This window comes from Ranitomeya variabilis, chromosome 3, assembly GCF_051348905.1.
Source record: "Ranitomeya variabilis isolate aRanVar5 chromosome 3, aRanVar5.hap1, whole genome shotgun sequence".
In the NCBI taxonomy this organism is placed as follows: domain Eukaryota; kingdom Metazoa; phylum Chordata; class Amphibia; order Anura; family Dendrobatidae; genus Ranitomeya; species Ranitomeya variabilis.
This window is the reverse complement of record NC_135234.1, coordinates 382,973,346-382,987,890: the sequence shown is the minus strand read 5'-3', so window position 1 is coordinate 382,987,890 and position 14,545 is coordinate 382,973,346.

The following is a 14,545-nucleotide window of genomic DNA, read 5'->3' as shown; positions in this document are numbered from 1 at the left end:
CCGTAAAAAAGAGATAACAATTTTAACTTGCTGAGCTGAGTCTCCAGATGAACGGGGTCTCAGAGATAGAAACAATTTACAATTATCCCTGAAATTCCTAAACTTAAATCGGTCTCCAGAAAACAGTTCAGGAATAGGTATTTTAGGTTCAGACATAGGACTACTGGTAACAAAATCTTGTATGCCTTGCACACGAGCAGCAAGCTGGTCCACACTTGTAATCAAGGTCTGGATATTCATGTCTGCAGCAAGCTCAAGCCACTCAGAGGTAAAGGGGAGGAAGAGAGGAAAAAAAAAAAAAACTCAGAATTTCCTTTCTTATAATCCCACTTCTGCAATGCATTAAACATTCAATGTTGGCCTGGCATACTGTTATGACCCCAATGGCAGAGGGTCTCAGGAAATAATACCAAGTCTGCAAACACAAAAAACCAGCTCATAGGGCAGTGGTAACTGGGCTGACCATATATCTAATCCTAGCACCACAAATAGCAGCAGCCGGGGAACGTGCCTATGTTGGTTCTAGACGTCTCGCGCCTGCCGGAGAACTAACTAACCCTAGAAGGGGAAAGAAAGACCTTTCTTGCCTCCAGAGAAAAGACCCCAAAAGTTGGATACAAGCCCCCAACAAATAATAACGGTAAGAGGAAAAGACAAACATAAGCATGAGCTAGGTATTTAGCAAAGAGAGGCCCACTAGCTAATAGCAGAATATAGTAAGATGACTTATATGGTCAGCAAAAACCCTATTAAAATATCCACGCTGGATATTCAAGAACCCCCGAACCGACTAATGGCCGGGGGGAGAACACCAGCCCCCTAGAGCTTCCAGCAAGGTCAGAAATCACATTTAGTACAAGCTGGACAAAAATAGGAGCAAAGCAAATAACTCAAAAAACAAAGAAGCAGGACTTAGCTTAAATTTGCAAGAGCCAGGACCAGCAGACAGGAGCAACAGAAGGATCTGATTACAACGATGCCAGGCACTGGACTAAGGATCCAGGAAGTTAATATAGCGACACCCCTGGACTAACGACCCAGGTGAGTTCCAAACTGAAGAAAGACAATCCCAGAGTCATACCACTAGTGACCACAAGAGGGAGCCAAAAAGTCAATTCACAACAGACCTCCTCTTCTATGTCGTGTGCAACTTCGTCTGTGTCACCGTGTAAGCCGGTGGTATAGCGTTCGTGACGGGGCACCATAGTCTCCGCTGGTTTTGATTCTGCCTCAGTACACTGCGAGGGCAATGTTCTGGTCTGAGTCAAAGGAACAGCATAGTAATCTGGCTGTGGCTGTGCATCTGTGCACTCCATGACCGATTCAACTTCTAATGGGCATGGCCTGTTAACTGTTTCACTGTCTAACCCAGGAACGGTATGTGTAAAGAGCTCCATGGAGTAACCTGTTGTGTCGACTGACACATCCTTCACTGTTGTTCTGGGTGAAGGACACAAGGAAGTGACTTGTTCCTGACCGGGAGCATCCACTGACGATGCACTGCTCTGACATTTGGCACTTTCCGAGGAGGAGGCGAAAGAGCTAGAGGCAGAGTCAGCAATGAAAGCCAATACTTGTTCCTCCTGCTCCGGCTTCAAAAGTGGTTTTCCTACTCCCAGAAAAGAGAGTGTTCGAGGCCTTTTGTAGCCAGACGACGAACCTGGCTCAACAACTCGAGACTTAGGTGCTGTACTGCTTTTACCACGACCACCTGATGCTCCACCACCACTACCATCATTACCAGCTGACAATGACCGCCCACGGCCACGACCTCTTCCACTAGACTTCCTCATTGTTTGCAAAACGTAACCAAAGTAACGCTATTTGTTACTGTAAAACAACTTATAAGGTGAACTCAAACTTCTGTAGGATTTATATATACCTTTATAGGTGCCTGACACTGAAAGGAGAATCAGGCCCAATGTTACACACTAGGTTTTCTGTGCCCCAATAATTTGAGACAGATGGCACACACAGGACCGGCACTCAAGCAAAAATGCCAATCTTAATCTCCCACTATTTTTTTTTTTCAGGGAGAATTAAAAAAAAAAAAAATGGCCCAATATTACACACTGGTTTTCGGTGGCACACAAGGAGAGACAGATGCCACACACAGGACTGGCACAGAGGCAGACTTGCCAATCTTTATCTCCCACTATTAATTTGTTTTTTTACAGGGAGAATTTACCCCCTAAAAAAATGGCCCAGTATTACACACTGGTTTTCAGTGGCACACAAGGAGAGACAGATGCCACACACAGGACTGGCACAGAGGCAGACTTGCCAATCTTTATCTCCCACTATTTAATTTTTTATTTTTTTTTTCAGGGAGAATTAAAAAAAAACAAAAAAAAAACAACAATATTACACACTAGGTTTTCTGTGGCACACAATGAGAGACAGATGCCACACACAGCACTGGCACAGAGGCAGACTTGCCAATCTTTATCTCCCTGCAGTAATCTCAGAAAAGTATGTCGGGCAGCTATAAAAAGGACTGCTGCACACAAAAGTGTGGATAAACAAACAAGATAGCTGTGCAGAAAGGAAGGAACAACAGGATTTGTGCTTTGAAAAAAGCAGTTGGTTTGCACAGCGGCGTACACACACAGCAACGCAGCTATCAGGGAGCCTTCTAGGGCAGCCCAATGAGCTACAGCGCTGAGGAAAAAAAAATGTAGCTTCCACTGTCCTGCAAACAAAAGGTGGTGTTGGACAGTGGAAATCGCTACAGCACAAGCGGTTTGGGGGTGAATGTACCCTGCCTAACGCTCTCCCTGCTTCTGACGAAGCGGCAGCAACCTCTCCCTACGCTCAGATCAGCAGCAGTAAGATGGCGGTCGGCGGGAACGCCCCTTTATAGCCCCTGTGATGCCGCAGAAAGCAAGCCAATCACTGCAATGCCCTTCTCTAAGATGGTGGGGACTGAGATCTATGTCATCACGCTGCCCACACTCTGCATCCACCTTCATTGGCTGAGAAATGGAGCTTTTAGCATCATTGAAACGAGACTTTGGCATGAAAGTCGCGTACCGCATGGCCGACCCCACACAGGGATCGGGTCGGGTTTCATGAGACGCCGACTTTGCCAAAAGTCGGCGACTTATGAAAATGAACTATCCGTTTCGCTCAACCCAGTGGCCATCTTCAAAAGTATGTGAAATAACCCCAGACTTTTCGTTTTAGCCAATCTTTGAATCACAGAGTGTTTAGTTGAATCAAGAGTCATTGTTGTTTGTTCTGATGCACTTTTTTTTCTTATTTAAGGATTCCTTCTACCTAAAGTGGCTATGGAGGCAAATTGTGTGCCCTCATTTGCAAATCTTATACTGATGCAGTGGGATTGGAAAATCTTTCTTACACTGGCTCATTGGGTACATTTTTGGAGTACATTCATGTATTGTTAGTTTGGTTGGGTTCCATTGAGAATTTGGATCTGTTTATACTATCATTGAGCCACAATGAATCTAATAGCATGCTAGTAAGGTCAACTAATGTTGAATTTCTGGATATTTTGTTATAGATTTACAAACAAAAAGGGTTCAGACAGACCTATCTTGAAAAAAATCACTGCATACCTCATTTCACAATTCCTAATTTCATTCACTATATTTATTAAAAAATATACCAACTGGCGAATTTTTATAGGCTATATGAATCTTCTCAGATAACTCAGGGTATGTGACCCAAGCTGACATCTTGAGTGATAGTTTCAGAGAGAGGCGCTGTAGCAATAAATGTATTAAACAAGCTTGAAACTGGGCTGATAGTGCCAATAGAGCTGATCTCCTTATCCTTAAGAATGAAGACAAAAAGAAAGATCGAAAGTAGGTAATTTAAAATAAGGCATACACTTGAAATGAGGCATACATTTCATCAATTAAACAATATAAAATACATTTTGGGACATAACTACCATCAGAGTCCCAACCCTATACATTTCTAGGTTTAATAGAGCTAAGATGGAGCATTGCATCCTGTGGCAAATGTGTGACATGTCCCATCATGGAATACTGCAATAAATTTTACAATTCTAGCAAGACGAGTCAATATACCATTACACATACTTTCAGTTGTAATATAAAAGGCGTGAGATATTATGCCACTTATTCATGTGACACGATTTATCTTGGTGTTACCAGTAGAGAACTATGCGAAAGAGTTTGTAAACATCCTCGACATACAAGCTGAGAAGGAGAATTGCTGGCCTATAAGCATTTTAGCACATTCTTATGATAAAACAGGTTTTCAAGTTTATGTCATTGATTGTACTTTTATCAGTCCTAGTGGAGGTAACTGGAAATGTAAATTAGCACAGTGTGAAGCCCTGAGGCTTTACAAATTGGATACCATATCTCCACTGGGTCTTAATGGAAATATTAATCATGGCCTTTTTTTGTAACCAACTTTCTAGCATTTACCCAATTCTCTGTTGCTACATCTGTTAGGGCTAGCGGAGCGCACCAAATAATTAGAGAAAAGGAATAAGGTGCGTTTGCAGCCTGGGGTCCACCGTGCAGAGATAGAACCTGCTGCTAAGCAATGACCGACTATATGGCGGTACAATGAGGATTCACAAGGGTTAGCTTCACCCTGTGTGAAAGAAGTGAACCCTGTTGCGTCACAGGGCCGCAGTACCGCACGTAACAAAAATAATAATTAAATAGCACGAGAGTGCATGCCATGCCGCACTGGCGGATGCCACTAACCACCCAGACTTGGGTTTGGAAAGCGCGGTGATAGTGCACGGCACCGCACTGGCGGTCACAGCAATAGACGCTGTTTGTGTACCAGTGTTGGTTACAAGTTGGGCGCTAGATTACAATCATCCTCCTTACGCGAGCATTCAAACACAAGGGAGGGGATGATTAAAGAGCGACTTTCACTCACAACACACACACATAAACAAATGTATACTAGCGCATGGTCTTGCTTTTATAGCTGCAGCAAGTTCAGGACCTTCCTAGAGGACCAGTGAGAACTGCTACAGTAACTGAGCAGCTTCAGGACCTTCCTAGAGGACCAATAGGAGCTACTGCAGTACCTGAGCATGTGACCCCAGACCTCCACTGAGAGGTCTTCCTTTGGGCATGCTCAGAAGGGGAAAAGCAGGACTTAGTCCTAGAGACGTCTGCTTGCCACTGATCAGTACAGGCTACAATGGCAGAGCCTGGAAAGGCAGCAGTAACCCTTTGCACAGAATCAGACTGAGCGAGATGCTGAGACCGATGTCTCCGCTGAGCAGGCTCCACTGCGGCTGATGCAGAATAGGAGACCGCAGCAGACATGGTTCAAGATTCCCCCTGTGCAGCGGCGGGAACTCGACTCCTAACAACATCTTAGGCCGGTTTCACACGTCAGTGATTCCGGTACGTGAGGTGACAGTTTCCTCACGTACTGGAGACACTGACACACGTAGACCCATAAAAATCAATGCATCTGTGCAGATGTCATTGATTTTTTGCGGACCGTGTCTCCGTGTGCCAAACACGGAGACATGTCAGTGTTCGTGGGAGCGCACGTTTTACACGGACCCAATAGAGTCAATGGGTCCGCGTAAAACACGGACCTCACACGGACATTCTCCGTCTGGGGTCCGTGTGCGTGCAGGAGACAGCGCTACAGTAAGCGCTGTCCCCCCCACATGGTGCTGAAGCTGCGATTCATATCTTCCCTGTAGCAGCGTTTGCTATAGAGAAAATATGAAGAATAGTGTTAAAAATAAAGATCCATGTGTCCGCCGCCCCCCCACCCCCTGTGCGCCCCCCCGCTGGTCAGAAAATACTTACCCGCTCCCTCGCTCCTTCCTGGTCTGGCCGCGCCTCCTACTGTATGCGGTCACGTGGGGCCGATCATTTACAATCATGAATAGTCGGCTCCGCCCCTATGGGAGGTGGAGCCACATATTCATGACTGTAAATGATCGGGCCCACGTGACCGCATGCAGGAGAAGCCGCGGCCAGACCAGGAAGCAGCGAGGGAGCGGGTAAGTATTTTCTGACCAGCGGGGGGGCGCACAGGGGGTGGGGGGGCGGCAGACACATAGATCTTTATTTTAAACACTATTCTTCATATTTTCTCTACAGCAAATGTTGCTGCAGGGAAGATATGAATCGCAGCTTCAGCACCATGCAGAGTGGGTACCACACGCTCCGTGTGGTACCCACTCGCCATACGGGCGGCACACGTGTGCCGCACGTATGGCCTCCGTGAGTTCCCAGGCACACGGACACGGATAACTCCGGTACCGATTTATTCCGGTACCGGAATTATCTGGACGTGTGGGACAGCCCTTAGGTTGGTTTTGTCATTTTCTATTTTTAACCTTTTTTTACACTGTAGTTCTCTCATATTTGATGCCCATTGAGTATTTATAGTCTAGGGAAATTGTCTAATTTTTTATTCTTCCACAATTTCATTTGGACTGCTAATCTTAACCACGCATTGGAGGCATCCAATATTGTTAGATGTATTTTATACAATTAATTTTGCATATTTTCTTCACCATTTGGTCTCCTCCTAATGTATTTTTATTGTTATGCTTTCTTCATCCCATACATCTTGCTTTTTTCATTAGTACAATTTGAAGTGCACGCTCGGGTGTCCTCTGATTATTTTTTAGTGCTCGGAGATTTAGTTTTCATCACCTCAGCTGAATGATTTACATCTCTTAGCCAGCTTCATTACATGTGGGGATTCCCTAGCAACCAGGCAACCCCCACATGTACTTATGCTGGCTAACAGATGTAAATCATTCAGCTGCGGCGCTAAAAAATTAAATCTCCGAGTACTTACAAATAGGGTTGAGCGAAACGGGTCAGCCATTTTCAGAAGTCGCCAAATTTTGGCAAAGTCGGGTTTCATGAAACCCGACCCGACCCCTGTGTGGGGTCGGCCATGAGGTCGGCGATCTTCTGAATCTGGTATCGGAATTCCGATACCGAGTTCCGATATGTTTGCGATATCGAGAATCGGTATCGGAATCCATATTTAAGTGTAAAATAAAGAATCAAAATAAAAAATATTGATATACTCACCCTCGGACGCGCCCTGGTACTAACCGGCAGCCTTCCTTCCTAAGAATGAGCGTGTGAATGACCTGCGGTGACGTCGTGGCTTGTGATTGGTCGCGTGAGCGGTCACATGGGCGGTCACGCGACAAATCACAAGCCGCGACGTCATCTAAGGTCCTTCACGCGCTCATTCTTAGGAAGGAAAGCTGCCGGAAAGAAGCAGGGTGCGTCCGAGGGTGAGTATATACCTAATAGGAATATACTCACCCTCGGACGCGCCCTTACATTAATATGGATCCCAGGGCCTGAAGGAGAGTTTCCTCTCCTTCAGACCCTGGGAACCATAGTATCCCATTGCACTGCATTGGGTTTCGTGTTTCGGCCGACCCCAACCCCAACTATTTTATAGGATCGGCCGATTTCACTCGTGAAACCTGACTCGATCCTATAAAAATAAAAGTCGCTCAACCCTACTTACAAATACTCGAAGGACATCTGAGCATGCTTGAGAAATCTCGAGTAACGAGTATATTCGCTCATCACTATTAGCTTTATATAGGATGTTTCACACTTGACACTGCACCACTTTGGTGTTTTCACTCTTTCCTACACATCATGAGCATTTTATTACATTTTCCAGAAGCAATATGTAGTGTGATGTTTTTCTTGTTCACATTCATCACATGTGTAGTTTTGTCCTCAACATTCCCCTTTCTTTCATCCACATGTTTTCATTTCTTCACCTTCTACCTTTTTCCGTAAACATTTAATAATTTTTTTTTCTATGGAACCTGCAATATGATTTTTTTCTTATTCACATTTGTGATTTTGTCTGCAATATTTTTCCCATTTCCTTCATTTTTTTATTTTTTTACCTTATTGTTTTTCTCATCCTGATACTTACATATTTTTATTTTTTAAGAAACACTTACCATATACTTACTATACTTATCATTTTGCACACTAGCTGTTTACAAATATGATATTGAACTCTTCTATTTAACATTTTCATATTTATTGTAACTTTATTCATAAATATATTTTTTCCGCATTTTTTGTCTTTCATTTCTTTCACTCCCCTCCATTTCACTCCTTTTCTACTGTACTTTATTCTTTATTTGTATTTTTTTTTATTTATGTTTAGTATTGATCAAGTCAGCTTTAGCTCCAGACATGCTTAATTTATTTCTTCTTTTATGCATCCCGCCGCTTGCAATTACAACATCATAGTATTTCATTACCATGGTAACTTACAGTTGTGTAACATCATTATGTCCATCAGTAGACCCGGGTGCTGGTCAAATGACTACTACGTTTGTGTATGCTCTCCAGTAATTTTATTTATATGAACCACATATAATTTTTTACATGAAATGACAGTCTTCCACGCACATGCGGCAGAGTCTTCCCTGTACTGATGATTACTTTCTGGATAAGTGCTATTAATAATATTTGATTGGTTATTGTGTGTGACAGTTCATTTAACATCAAACACTATAAATATCTGGGACTCACAAACACGATCCCCACCAGATAAAGCTGCTGGCAAAACACATTAGGTAAGTATTAGAAGAACCTCTGTGTATCAATTGGTATTCCATATTTGAGTTAATGTGCTGCTCATTTTCAATGTTTTTAGGCTTATTTTGACATTTTTCAGACAGGTCTTCTCTTTTTTAACCCCTTCTCGACCGGTGACGCCACAAAGGCTTCATGAACGTCGGTGCCAATCCGACCTGTGATGCCTATGTGGCGTCATGGCGAGATCACATTCCTGCAGGTCAGCCTGCAGGGACAGGAAGGCTTGTACTTGAGCCCAGGGGGGTGGCTTTGCCCCCCCATGGCTACGATCGCTTTGATTGGCTGTTGAAAGTGAAACAGCCAATCAGAGCAATTGTAATATTTCACCAATGAAACTTGGTGAAATATTACAATCCAGCCATGGCAAATGCTGCAATATCATTGGCCAGGTTAGAGACCCTGATCTGCCCCCGCCACCTTCAGTCTTTCCTCCCCTCCATCCTGTCCTCCGCTGCCCTCCCCTCCCCTCCGACCTGTCCTCCGCTCCCCCCGTGGTCTGATCTCACCCCCCTGTACCTCCCGAGTCCTGGTGTCCCTCCCGGTGTCTGTCCATCTTCTCTCATGGGTGTCGCCATCTTTCAAAATGGCGGGCGCATGCGCAGTGCACCCGCTGAATCTGCCGGCCGGCAGATTCAGTAATTCATTCCAGGTACATTTTGATCACTGTGATAGAACCTATCACAGTGATCAAAAAAAAAAATTGTAAATAACCCCCCCTTTATCACCCCCATAGGTAGGGAAAATAATGAAATAAAGAAAATATATTTATTTTTATTTTTCCACTATTTTACACTAGGGTTAGGGTTTAGAATTAGGGTTAGGGTTTTTATGAAAATTTGTAAAAATTAGCAAAATCCAAATCCAAATTTTTACAGACCTATTCAGATTTGAATAGGCTTTGAGGGGCCTTTATATCAGAAAACCCAAGAAGTGATACCATTTTAAAAACAGCACCCCTCAAATTATTCTAAACTGCTGTTATTAAATTTGTTAATCCTTTAGGTGCTGCACAGGAATTAAGGCAAAGTGGATGGAAAAAATTAAATATTGATTTTTTTTCCACTAAAATATTGCTTTAGCTGCAGAATTTTCATTTTCATAAGGGGTAGTAGGAGAAAATAGATCCTAACATTTATTACGCAATTTCTCCTGAAAGTGGAAATATCTTAGATGTGATCAAAATCTACTTAGTTTGGGCACACAGCCTTGCTCAGAAGGGAAGGAGCGATATTAGTTATTTGGAATGTAAAGTTGTCTGGAATAGATTGTAGATACCATGTCTCATTTGAAAAGCCCTTGAGGTACCAAAACAGCAGAAACCCCCAAAAGTGACCCCAGTTTGGAAACTTAACCCCTTGATAAATTCATCTAAGCGTGTGTTGAGCATTTTTTTCCTCCTTGTTCAATTATTTTATTAATGATTTTTAAACACTGGAAGAGATATATAAGGGAAAGAGGGGAAGGGAAAAGGATAGGGAAACCAGAATAAAGGAGATGTGTAGAAGAAAAGTAATAAAGCAGTATACATACATACTAAATAGGTCAAGAGCAGCAGTGTTTTAAATCATTCAATAAATAATTTAAAGGTTAATTGAACATGTTAACATCGTAAAAATGTCAAGAACACGTCTCAGGACGTAAAAGATGTGTAATCTAGGCATAAAGTTGCTGGACCAAAAGGACCATCTAGAACTATATCTCTTAAAGTTTCTTTATTTAAAGGCAATACATATCATGTGTGGATAATTTTTCAATAATTTCAATTATAGATGGTTTAGCTGTCTGTTTCTAATTGACTGTTAAAAATATCCTTAAAACCTTTTGAGAAAAAGACAAATTGAGGAGTATGATTTTTTTGTTGCGTGACTTTCAAAATGCTGGAATATCTTTCCAAAATGTTATTAAAAGGTGACAGTCCCATAAAATATGCATCAAACTGCCAATATTACCACAATTCCTTCAACAAAAAGGAGATTGGGAAGGAAAAGCTCTATGAAGTTTTTGAGGAGAGAAATACCGCTGCAACAACACCTGGTGATGTTTTCTGGAAAAGAGTGTGTTAGAGTAAGTCAGAATTTAAAGCTTTTTGCCACTGTTCATGATTAAAATTAAGATGTAAATCTTTCCCCCAGTCTTCTATGTTGAGGTTTTTTTCTCAAAGTAAAGATCTTTAAGATGTATTTAATTATTAGCAAATTTTTATATTCGTTAGAAAGGATATGAAATTTTAATTGTATTTCTTGGAATGAAATAAGAGATTTATTTAAACAGCTATCTAAAAGATCTGTAATTTTATGTTTTCCCCATAATGAAAGATTTAATTTAGGTGGGAAAATGTTTATTACATCTAAAGGTAATCTATTGAGATGCACAAGTATCTGTGTTTTCTTGGAAATTGTGCAAAGTTGTTTTCAAACTGTAATTACTGCTTTAATTGTGAGATCTTGTGGTAGTGGGGTTTTTGAATCTAGTAAGTGTGCCAAGATGTGAGCTTGTAAAGATTTGTTTTTATCAAATGATTTTTCAATTTTGACCCAATTAGCTTCTCCCTCCTCTGGCAATCATTTTTGGCTTTGCTTTAGCAAATTTGTTAAATAATGAGTGAACAAGTTTGGGAGACCACAGACTCCTCTTTTTTTATGCTTCATAAGAACATTTCTTGTAATTTTTGGTCTGTTGTTATGCCAAAAATGCCTGGAGAGTTGTGACTGTAATTTCTGGATCCAATACTTTGGGATTAAGACTGGGATGCAATGAAAAAAAGATATACAATTTTTGGCAAAATTATTAATTTATAAAATATTATTTTACCCATCCAAAATAGTTCTGTTTTGAATATATTTTGTAAATCTGTTTGGAGATCTTTGTAAATGCTTGTCAGATTTTTATTCACAAGTTTAGAAAAGGGACTCATGATAGAAACACGTAAGTAGTGTATATATAGAGAGAAAATAACAGGGCTCACCACCTTTTTTGTATATCGTGGATGCGGGATATATGAATGAACAGGTGTGGGTACAAGGAATTTTGCTGGTGTGCTCATTAGTAGTAGACAAAATTCGAGAAGTTTAACACATCCAAATGGAAGTAAACAAAAGTAAACGGTCTTTATTGAAAATCCATAAAACCACAAACTAGTTCAGGTAATACATTAAAATTTTCTTACTCGCTTCTGGCAACAGCCCTTAGTCATATGACTACCTGTACTAGTTTGTGCCAAATTTCTCAAATTTTGTCCACTACTGCTGAGCACACCAGAAAAAATCCTGGCACCCACGGCAGTTCATTCATCTATCCTGCATCCAGCTGATATAGAAATAAGGTGGTAAGCCCTGTTCTCAAATTTTGTCTAAGTAGTGTATATTTTCTTCCCGTTTAAATGGAAATTATCTTTTAATTTTTTGCATATGACTATCAACATGTATTGACATGAAAATGTAATACTTGAGATTTTGATTGATTATTTTGTAGATATTTTGTAGCTTAGGGTTGTAGTTATGTGTCTCAATGAGTTTAAAGATAACTGTAAGTATGATGTCGTTGGCGAACAGGGTAACATTATATTGCCTCAAATTTGCATGAATTTATTTTATGTTTGCATTGAATTTAATAGTTTCTGCAAGCTGCTATGTTAATAGGGTGAATAAAATTGATGATAAGGGACAACCCTGTCTGGTGCCATTATTGGTTGAAAATTCCTTTGACAGAAAATTGTTTGCATAGACTTTTGCTGTGAGGGTGTGTATAGAGCTGAAATTGCTGAAGTTGTTGCAATTTAGTTTTTTGCTCCCCTTCTTTCCAGAGCCATAACTTTTTTATTTTTCCATCAATATGGCATGTGAGGGCTTATTTTTTGTGGGACAAGTACTTTTGAACAGTGCCATTGGTTTTACCATGTTGTGTAACAGAAAACGGGAAAGAAATTCTAAGTGCGGTGAAATTGCAAAAAAAGTGCAATCTCACACTTGTTTTTTGTTTTGCTTTTTTGCTAGGTTCAATAAATGCTAAAACTGACCTGCCATTATGGTTCTCCAGGTCATTACGAGTTCATAGACACCAAACATGTCTAGGTTCTTTTTTATCTAAGTGGTGAAAAAAATTCCAAACTTTGCTAAAAAAAACAAAAAAAAAAACAATTGTGCCATTTTCCGATACCCGTAGTGTCTCCATTTTTTGTAAACTCGGGTTGGGTGAGGGCTTATTTTTTGCATGCAGAGCTGACATATTTAATTATACAATATTTGTGCTATACGATCTTTTGATTTCCCGTTATTGCAATGTCGCAGCGACAAAAAGAACGTAATTATGGTGTTTTGTTTTTTTTCTTTCGCTATGCCATTTAACGATCAAGTTAATCCTTTTTTTATTGATAGATCGGGCGATTCTGAAGGCAGCAATACCAAGTATGTCTATGTTTCATTTTATTTGTATTGTTTAATTTGAATTGGACTAAAGGGTGATTATTTGAACTATTATGTTTTTTTTATTTTTTGAAAACCTTTTTTTTTACTTTTGGCATGCTTCAATAGCCTCCATGGGAGGCTAGAAGCTGCCACAACTTGATCAGCTACATAGAGGCGATGGTCAGATCGCCTTTATGTTGCTGAATTGTAGACTTGCTATGAGCGTCGACCACAGGGTGGCGCTCACAGCAATCCGGCATCAACAACCATAGCGGTCTCAAAGAGACCTCTGGTTGTCATGCCGACACACCATGATCAGCTATCATGTGACGAGGGTCACCGGTGAGCGCATTTCCAGCCAGATGGATGGAAGCGCTTGTTAAATGCCGCTGTCAGAGTTTGACAATACCATTTATCTAATTTATAGCCACAGGTGGATTGCGATTCTGCCCACGGCTATTGCAAGCAAATGTCAGCTGTTCAAACAGCTGACGTGTCCTGGTTTTGAGGTGGCCTCACCGCCAGAGCCCACATCAAAGTGGGAGATACTGACATCAGAAGTACTATCCCATCCGATGTTAGTAAGGGGTTAAAATCTAAATTTCTGAAAAGTAGCGTAAAGATAGCCCCAATGAATCCAATCGGACGCCTTCTCTAAGCAGAGAAGGCACTCAATGTTTTTATATGTATGTAGATGCATTTAGTATTTTCCTTGTGAGATCTGAAGTTTGCCTTCCAGAGATGAAGCCTACTTTAATTTTGGAATGATTAACTGTAATCTGTTTGCAATAAATTGTGCTAATATTTTGGCATCCAAGTTAAGAAGGGAGCTAGGTCTATAGTGTGATGAATCTCGAGGAGCGCCTTTATTTTTGGGAACTACCGATAAAGTAGCTTTTAAAATCTCTGCAGATATAGAGAAGTCAATTGTTATCGGGTTAGCCAGTTTTGTTAAATATAGTGAAATAACTTGCACATTTACCTTATAATATTCATTAATAAAGCCATCTGGTCCTGGAGACTTCTCTTTTTCTAAATTTTGTATTATTAATAGATCTTTGTTAGAGGAGAAGAGGGTTTTCAGCATATTTAATTCATTAGGATGTAAGGTTGGAATTTCTATGGAGGATATGAATTTATTGATTAGTTGTTCCGTAGGCTGTGTGGAGTTTTTATTATCCTTTAAGTTATATAGTTTGAAATTAAATGACACAAAAGCATCAGCTATATCTTGTGGATATTTACAAAGAGTTCCATTTTTTTTTATTAACAGACATAACTCTCTGACTGTCTTCTGTTTAATTTTAGTCATCATCAATTTACAGTGTGTTGAGCATTTTGAACCTACAGGTGCTTCATTGAACTTTATAACATTTGGGTACAATAATGAAATATTGTATTTTTTACAATAAAATGTTATTTTAGCCAAAAGTTTATAACTTTAACAAGAGTTGATAGGAGAAAATGGACCACATAATTTGTTACAAAATTTCTCCCAAGCATAAGAATATCCCATGTTTGGTCAAAAACTGCTGTTTGGTTGTATGG